This window comes from Tupaia chinensis, unplaced genomic scaffold, assembly GCF_000334495.1.
Source record: "Tupaia chinensis unplaced genomic scaffold, TupChi_1.0 Scaffold000283_2, whole genome shotgun sequence".
Taxonomy (NCBI): domain Eukaryota; kingdom Metazoa; phylum Chordata; class Mammalia; order Scandentia; family Tupaiidae; genus Tupaia; species Tupaia belangeri.
Genome location: NW_006159767.1, coordinates 602511 through 610706, shown reverse-complemented (window position 1 = coordinate 610706; position 8196 = coordinate 602511).

Here is an 8196-nt window from a genome sequence, read left to right as displayed (position 1 = left end):
GACCCCCGCTCCACCGGCGTGAGCCGGCCCCGCGCGGAGGTCGCACGGATGGCCTCTGAAAGATGCCACCGAGGGGGGTGCCCGCCAGTCTCTGTGTCTCTTCCTGGTCTCTCTTCTCGCGTCCTCTCTCTCTCCTGGGAGAACGCCGCCCTTGCACCTCCCTGGTCCGCAGAAGCTCGCGGGGCCCGGGTGTTGGCCGAGGGCAGGTCCGGAAGGCGAGGGTTTCAGGTTTTGGGCTGGACTGCAGGTTCTGGGACCAGAGCGCCACCTTCAGAATAGCGGCGGGACGAGTTAAAGCTGCAGGCTGGGATCTGACCCGGGGTTCTGGTCCCGCCTGGGATGCAGCCTGCCCTCCAGCCTTCTGGCCCAAGTTCTGGTCCCACCTGGGATGCGGACTGCCCTCCAGGGTCTGACTGGCTCCGGGAGCTGCTGGGCCTCACACCGTGAGACCGGGCTTCTCCTCCCACGCCTGCTGGGGTGCTGCAGGTCCCACTCTGCCTGCGCTTTCCTTCCGGGGGCCACCATCAGGCTGCGCCCAGGTGTCAGGCCTGCGCTGTGGGCAACCCGAGGGACGTGCGGTCTTCATCATGAAGCTAGGTTGTATTTTGTCAAATGCCTTTTCTGCACCAATCGATATGGTCATATGGTTTACCTCTTTCCTTCTGTTAATATGATGTATTACGTGCATGGTTTTGTGTATGTTGAGCCACCTTTGCATCCCTGGAATACAGCCTACCTGGTTGTGGTGTATAATTCTTTTAATATGTTGTTGGGTACAATTTGCCAGGATCTTGTTGGGAATTTTTGCATCTATATGTAGCAAGGATATTGATCTACAGTTTTCTTGATATGCCCTTGTCTGTATCGGGCATGAGGGGGCTTCAGGATGAATTTGGGAGGGTCCTTTCCTTTTGGAACTTTAGAATAGTTTGTGTAGAATAGGTGTTAGCTCTTCTTTCAAAGTTTCATAGAATTCGGAGTTGAATCCATCAGGACCTGGGCTGTTCTTTGTTGGGAGACAGTTTCTTACTGATTCAATCTCATGGCCTGTTATTTAGTCTATTCAGGCTTTGATGTCTTCCTGAGTCAATCTTGGTAGAATATACGTGTCCAGGAATTTGTCAGTCCCGTCCAGGTTTTCTCGTTTGGGCATATAGTTGCTGGTAGCATTCTCTCATGATCTTTTGTATTTCCGTTGAGTCTGTTGTAATATTGCCTGTTTCACTGTGAATTTGATTGATCTCATTCACTTCTTTTTTTTTTTTTTTTTTTTTTTTTTTTTTTTTTTGGTTTTGTTTGCATGTGCTCTCACCAGAAAGACAGAGAGAGACAGAGAGATAGAAAGCGAGAAATAATTCCCCAGGGGGAGTGGCCACGCCGCAATCCCTTCTCCATTCTCCTCTCAGGATCTTGGCACACACACACATACATGTCTGGCGTGAGTTTAAGCCACCAGGTCCGGGACTCGAACCATGGTCGGCTAACATGGGAGTTCAGCAACATAGCCATTACACTAACTGCTGGTCCCTCTGTTCTTAATTAGTCTAGCTAACTGAATGATGATTTTTGTTTATGTTCTCAAAGAACCAACTTTTGGCTTCTTTTAATTCCTGTATCATTTGTTTGTTCTCTATTTCATTTATTTCCATACTAATCCTCATTCTTTCTTTTTTTATTTTGGTATTTTGGGGAGTTTTCTGTTGTTTTTCCAGTTCCCTGAGGTGTGTTGTTAGGTTGTTTCTTTGCAACGTTTCAATTTTTGTGTGCGTGTGTGTGGATGGGCACTAATTGCTAAGAACTTCCCTCTTCGGACTACTTTTGCTGTGTCCCGTAGGTTATGAAAACTTTTGTTTTCATTATCATTAGTTTCAATGAATCTTTTGATTTCAATCTTAATTCCTTTAGTGGTTGTAGAATAATTCAGGAATAGGTTGTTTAGTTTCTACATGTTGTGTATTTTCAAGGTTATTTTTTTCCTGCAGTTAACTTCTAGTTTGTTAGAAATGCTAGATGTAGTTTCTGTTCCTTTGAATTTGTAAAGACTTGTTTTGTGCCCTATCATGTGGTCAATTTTCAAAAATATTTCACGCAGGGGTGAGAAAAACATATAATTTGTGGTTTCAGGGTGGAAAGTTCTCTCGATGTCTGTCAAGTTCATTCAATTTACATATCACTTAGATCTTGTATCTCTTTGCTTATTTTTTGTCTAGAAGATCTGTCCAAAGGAAACAGTGAGATGTTGAGATCTGCAATGATCAGTGTGTTGCAGTCTTTCTCTCCCTTTAGATCTAGCAGTCTTTCTTTCACATGTTTCGGGACCCCAGTGTTGGGGGTATAGATATTAGAGTTATATCTCTCTGGTGAATTAGCCCTTTTAGTGCCATATGGTATCCTTCTTTGTCTTTTCTTACACTTTTTGTCTGTAAGTCTATTTTGCCTGATATGAGTGTCATGACTCCAGCCTTTTTTAAAATTTCTTCTTGTATATGTCTTTATCTGTGAGGTGTATTTCTTGTAGACAGCATATAGAGGGCTCCTGTTCATTTTATCCATTCAGCCAGTCTTTGTATTTTCCTTGGAGAATTTAATCCATTAACATTCAGTGTTTTTATCAATATGTGTGGACTTACCCTTGTCATTTTCTTTTCTGTTATATTCTCTTATTTTTATTTGTCTCTCTTTAGTTGTCCTGATATGTTACTCCCTTCAATACTTCTTGAAGAGCTGCCCTAGCTTTCATAAATTCTATCTGAGAATGTTTTAATTTCTTCTTTCTAGTTGAAGGATAATCTTGCTGAGATAGTAGGCTTGGTCGGAATTCTTTTCTTTTAGTGTTTTGTTTTGAGAGATTTTTGTTATAGGGTGTGTGTGCTTCCCAGAGAGACAGAGAGACAGAAAGTGAGAAATCACCCTCCGGGGGGGGGAGGGGCTGGCCATGCCACAGTCCCTTTTCCTTCATTCTCCTCTCAAGATTTTTTTTTAATAGAGATTTTTGCTATAGGGTGTGTGCATTTGCCGGGAGACAGACAGAGACAGTGAGACAGAAAGCGAGAAGTCACCCTCGAATGGGGATGGCCATACCACAATACCTTCTCCTCTATTCTCCTTTAAGGATTTTGGGCACACACACACACATGCCTGGCGTGAGTTTTAAGCTGCCAGGTCTGGAACTTAAACCATGGTCAACTACATGGGAGTCCAGCAACATAACCATTACACTATCTGCTGATCCCTATCCTAAGATTTTGGGCACGCACACACATGTGCCCAGCATGAGTTTTAAGCCACTGAGTCCAGGACTCAAACCATAGGCGACTACTTGAGAGTCCAACAATGTAACTATTATGTCATCTACTGGTCCCATTCTTTTAGCATTTTGAATATGTCTTCTCATTCTTTCCTTGCCTGCATTGTTTCGGTTGACAGATCTGATGTTAGCCAGATCGGATAGCCTGTATGTAATCTGATGATCCTCTCTTGCCATTTTTAGGATTTTGTCTTTGTCTTTGATTTTTGCCAATCTGACTACGATGTGCCATAGGGAGGATTTTCATATGTCAATTCCATCTGGTGTTCTTTGCACTTCCTGGATTTGTGTGTCTTTATCTTTTCCTAGATTTGGAAAGTTTTCAGATAGTACTTCACAAAATTATCAACTTTGTCACCTTCTGAAATTCCCATTGTTTGCATATTAGAGTTCTTAATCATGTCTAGTATTTCCCATTTATTATCCTCATTTTTCTTGGTTATTTTTTTTTCATTCTTTCTGGTGGTTTGGATTAAGTCCAAGGCTTTGTCTTCCAGATCAGAGATTCTTTCTTCTACATGGTCCAATCTGCTACTAATGCTTTCAAGGGAGACTTTTGATTTCTTGCATTGTGTTCTTTTTTTTTTTTTTTTTTTTGGAGAGGTTTTTGCTATAAGGCACGTGCACTCGCCAGGAAGACAGAGAGAGATGGAGAGACAGAAAGCAAGAAATCAGTCCCCAGGGGGGATAGCTATGTGACAATCCCTTGTCCATTCTCCTCTCAGGATCCTGGGCACGCACGCACACGTGACCAGTGTGAATTTAAGCCACCGAGTCTGGGACTCAAACCACGGTCGATTACATGGGAGTCCAGCAACATAGCCATTATGCCAACTGCTGGTCCCCCTCTTGCATTATATTCTTCATCTCCAGAAATTCTGTTTGATCTTTTTTTAGGGTGTCTGTCTCTTTATGAAATTCCGCCTTCATGTCATGGAATGATTTTCTAATCTCCTGGAGTTGGTTATCCATTTTCTCTTGCATCTCATTGAGTTTTGTTAGGATGAGTGTTCTGAATTCTATTTCTGTCATTTCTGGAATTTCTTGTTGTTTTGTTTTGTTTTGTTTTGTTTTCTGTAATTGGGAGGAGTTGCTGTTGTCTTTTTTTTTTTTTTTTTTTTTTTTTTTTTTTAGAGATTTTCACTGTAGGGCGCGTGCGCTCGCCAGACAGACAGAACAGACAGAGAGAGACATAGAGACAGAAAGCGAGAAATCACCCCCCAGGGGGGATGGCCACACCGCAATCCCCTCTCCTCCATTCTCCTCTCGGGATCTTGGGCACGCACGCACACGCGCCCGGCGTGAGTTTTAAGCCACCGGGTCCGGAACACGAACCGCGGTCGACTACGTGGGAGTCCAGCAACACAGCCATTACGCCAACTGCTGGTTCCCGACAACCATTACTATTTCATCGTGGGGGAAGTCATGACATATTTTTCTATGCCAAAATGTATCATGACTTTTGACCCCATGAATGACCCAGCAATGACCCAATAGAAAAGGTATGTCTCTCAAAGCATCACCATTATTATTCGAATTCACTTTTTCTCTAGCAAATGAGGATTAAACCGTCCCTTGACCTAAGGAAGTTCTTACTTGCATTTAACAGAAATTTTGAGGGGTACAGTGTCCACTCCTTAAATGTTCTGGGTCTTCAGAAAATAATTTATCATATTTCATTAAAAGTGACTTATAGGGCTGGCCCCATGGCCTAGTGGTTAAGGGAGCCAGATCCCACATGACCAACCATGAGATTCGAATCCTGGCCCCAGTGGCTTGAAAACACACACCGAGCATGTGTACATGTGTTCCCCAAATCCTGACAGGATGGAGAAATGGAGAACGAACGTTTTGGGGCATGACCATGCCCCCACTCGGAGGGGGGGTGGGTACGTGCTTTCTCTCTCTGTCTTTCTAGATAGCACATACATCCTCCGGCAAATTTAAAAGGAAAGTGAGAGGGGCCCGCAGGTGGCATGGCGGTTAAGGTGCTGGACTCCCACATGACCAACTGCGGGTCAAGTCCGGACCTGGTGGCCTGCTTTCTCACTCTCTCTCTCTGGTGAGTGTACATGCCCTATAGTAAATTTAAAAATTATAATAATAAATTAAGTTAATAATTCTTTGAATGAAAGGAAGAAAAGAAAGAAGAAAAGTGAGTTGAGTCCAGTGGGTACTGACGACAGTCGTGCCCAGGCCCCCTTAACAATGAATGGCAGATGGCACTTTTCTCTCCGTGTAACTAAAACCAGTTGCCGTCTTCAGCTGATGGCAACATCAAGCATTACAGACCCACAGGCCCTGAACTGCAGAAAGAGGGGAGCCCCTTCTCTAGATGGGACCTTCTGCTGGGGCACTTGCTCTTGGAGGAAGCTCGCCGTAGCCCACGCAGTGGACAAGGATGACTGCGACATCAGCCTCTAGTCTCTAGGACGGAAATGGAGACAAGCACAGGACAGACCCTCGCCCAGAGAACCCACAGCTCGGTGTTTGGTGCTGGGGGACTGCCAGGCTCAGGGCTCCCGCCCCACCCAGGGTTTTCTCCCAGAGCTGAGGTCAGCAAGAGGGGCCTATCAAACAGAGGAGGGCCCGAGGGTGCTCCTGGAGCTCACCCCGGAGCCCGACTCTGTGTGAGTGTGAGGGACCAGCTGGGACATCCCTGGGGGCAGGGATCCCGGGGAAGCTACTAGTGTCACCTGGGCCCCCGGCCATTTCCTCTGCGGGTGTCTCCAGGAAGCCCTGGCCCTGTGCAAATGTTGCCTAAGGCTGTGCTTACTCAGGGGTGACTCCCGCAGGTCGGACAGAGCGCAGACATAGTCGCTGAGCCTGGTCACCTGGACTCAGTCAGAGAAGTCCTGGAATGAACCCCAGGGACGATTCGTTTCCATCTGTTGGAACTGCCTACGTCACTTACGAATACGCAGGGGGAGAATCTGCTTAGTGTTAGGTTTGGGTAACGTAACGAATGTTTTATTCACCTTCCCTTCTCGGCCGTTATTCAGGATTTTGTTTTATTTATTTATTGTTGAAAATGAAGCCTTAAGTTGTGATCCTCCTGCCTTAGCCTCCCAAGTGGTTGGGCCCACAGGTGAGGGCCGCCATACCCAGCTGGGGGGTATTCTCAGGTGGGCTGGGAATCAAACCCGGTCCTCCCGTGTGGCCTCAGCTTTCTGAGCAGCAGCAGCAGCCACCGTGCACTCCCATAGCTGGGTCTCAAACAGTATCTTCTTCCTCTTCTTTTATAATGATGCACATTCTCTTGCTGGTGAGAGACAGAGAGAGGGAGAGAAGCAAATCACCCCCTGAGGGGATCACCACGCTGCAGTCCCTCCTCTTCCATCCTCCTCTCAGGATTTTGGGCACGCACACACACGCACCTAGTGTGATTTTCAACCTGCCAGGTCCAGGACTCAAACCACACGATTGACCATGTGGGATCCAGCGCCGTAACCACCATGCCATCTGGGCTGGCCTTGTGAACAGTATCTTCTAACAGTGGTGGACTAGGGATCTGGCTGTCTATGCTCTCCAGGGAAGCTGTGAGAGCGTGTCTTTCCAGTGACTTCCCTCCAGGTTTCAGTGGCCCCTGTAGTGGGTCAGCGGCAGTCAGGGAGGACAGCGCGTGGGCGGGCTCTGCAGGCCATCCGGGGTGGTCTCTGCTCTCCAGCTCACTCCGCCAGGGCCAGGACCAGGTCACCTCTGCCCATCCCAAGGTCAGTAGCAACACCTGCTTTTTTAAGGTTTTTGCTATAGGGCACGTGCTCTCCTTGGAGAGGAGAAAGACAGTGAGAGGGAAAGTGAGAAATCACCCCCAGGAGGGATGGACACGCTGCAGTCCCCTTACTTCCATTCTCCTCCTGGGATTTCGGGCACACGTGCACACGTGCCTCACATGATTTTCAAGCTGCCAGATCCAGGTGCAAATTGCAGTTGGCCATGTGGGAGTCCAGCATCTTAACCACTGACCCCCCCTAAACACCTTAACTGTGTGTGTTGCTTTGTTTTTAGTATTTGCTGTAGGGTGTGTGCACTCTCCTATGAGAGACAGAGAGAGAGGGAAAGTGAGAAAGCACCCTCAAGAGAGGATGACCGTGTTGCAATCTCTTCTCCATTCTCCTCCTGGGATTATGAGAATGTGCACACACACACATCTGGTGTGATTTTCAAGCTCTGGTGCTCCCTGTGTGCATGCTCTGGTGCTCCCTGTGTGCACGTGCTCAGTGCTCTCTGTGTGTACTCTCTGGTGCTCCCCGTGTGCACGCTCTGGTGCTCCCTGTGTGCACGCTCTGGTGCTCCCTGTGTGCACACGCTCTGGTGCTCCCTGTGTACATGCTCTGGTGCTCCCTGTGTACACGCTCTGATGCTCCCTGTGTGCACATGCTCTGGTACTCCCTGTGTGCACACGCTCTGATGCTCCCTGTGTACACGCTCTGGTGCTCCCTGTGTGCACACGCTCTGATGTTCCCTGTGTGCACACGCTCTGGTACTCCCTGTGTGCACATGCTCTGGTGCTCCCTGTGTGCACGCTCTGGTGCTCCCTGTGTGCACACGCTCTGATGTTCCCTGTGTGCACACGCTCTGGTACTCCCTGTGTGCACATGCTCTGGTGCTCCCTGTGTGCACGCTCTGGTGCTCCCTGTGTGCACACGCTCTGATGTTCCCTGTGTGCACACGCTCTGGTACTCCCTGTGTGCACATGCTCTGGTGCTCCCTGTGTGCACGCTCTGGTGCTCCCTGTGTGCACACGCTCTGATGTTCCCTGTGTGCACACGCTCTGGTACTCCCTGTGTGCACATGCTCTGGTGCTCCCTGTGTGCACGCTCTGGTGCTCCCTGTGTGCACACGCTCTGATGTTCCCTGTGTGCACACGCTCTGGTACTCCCTGTGTG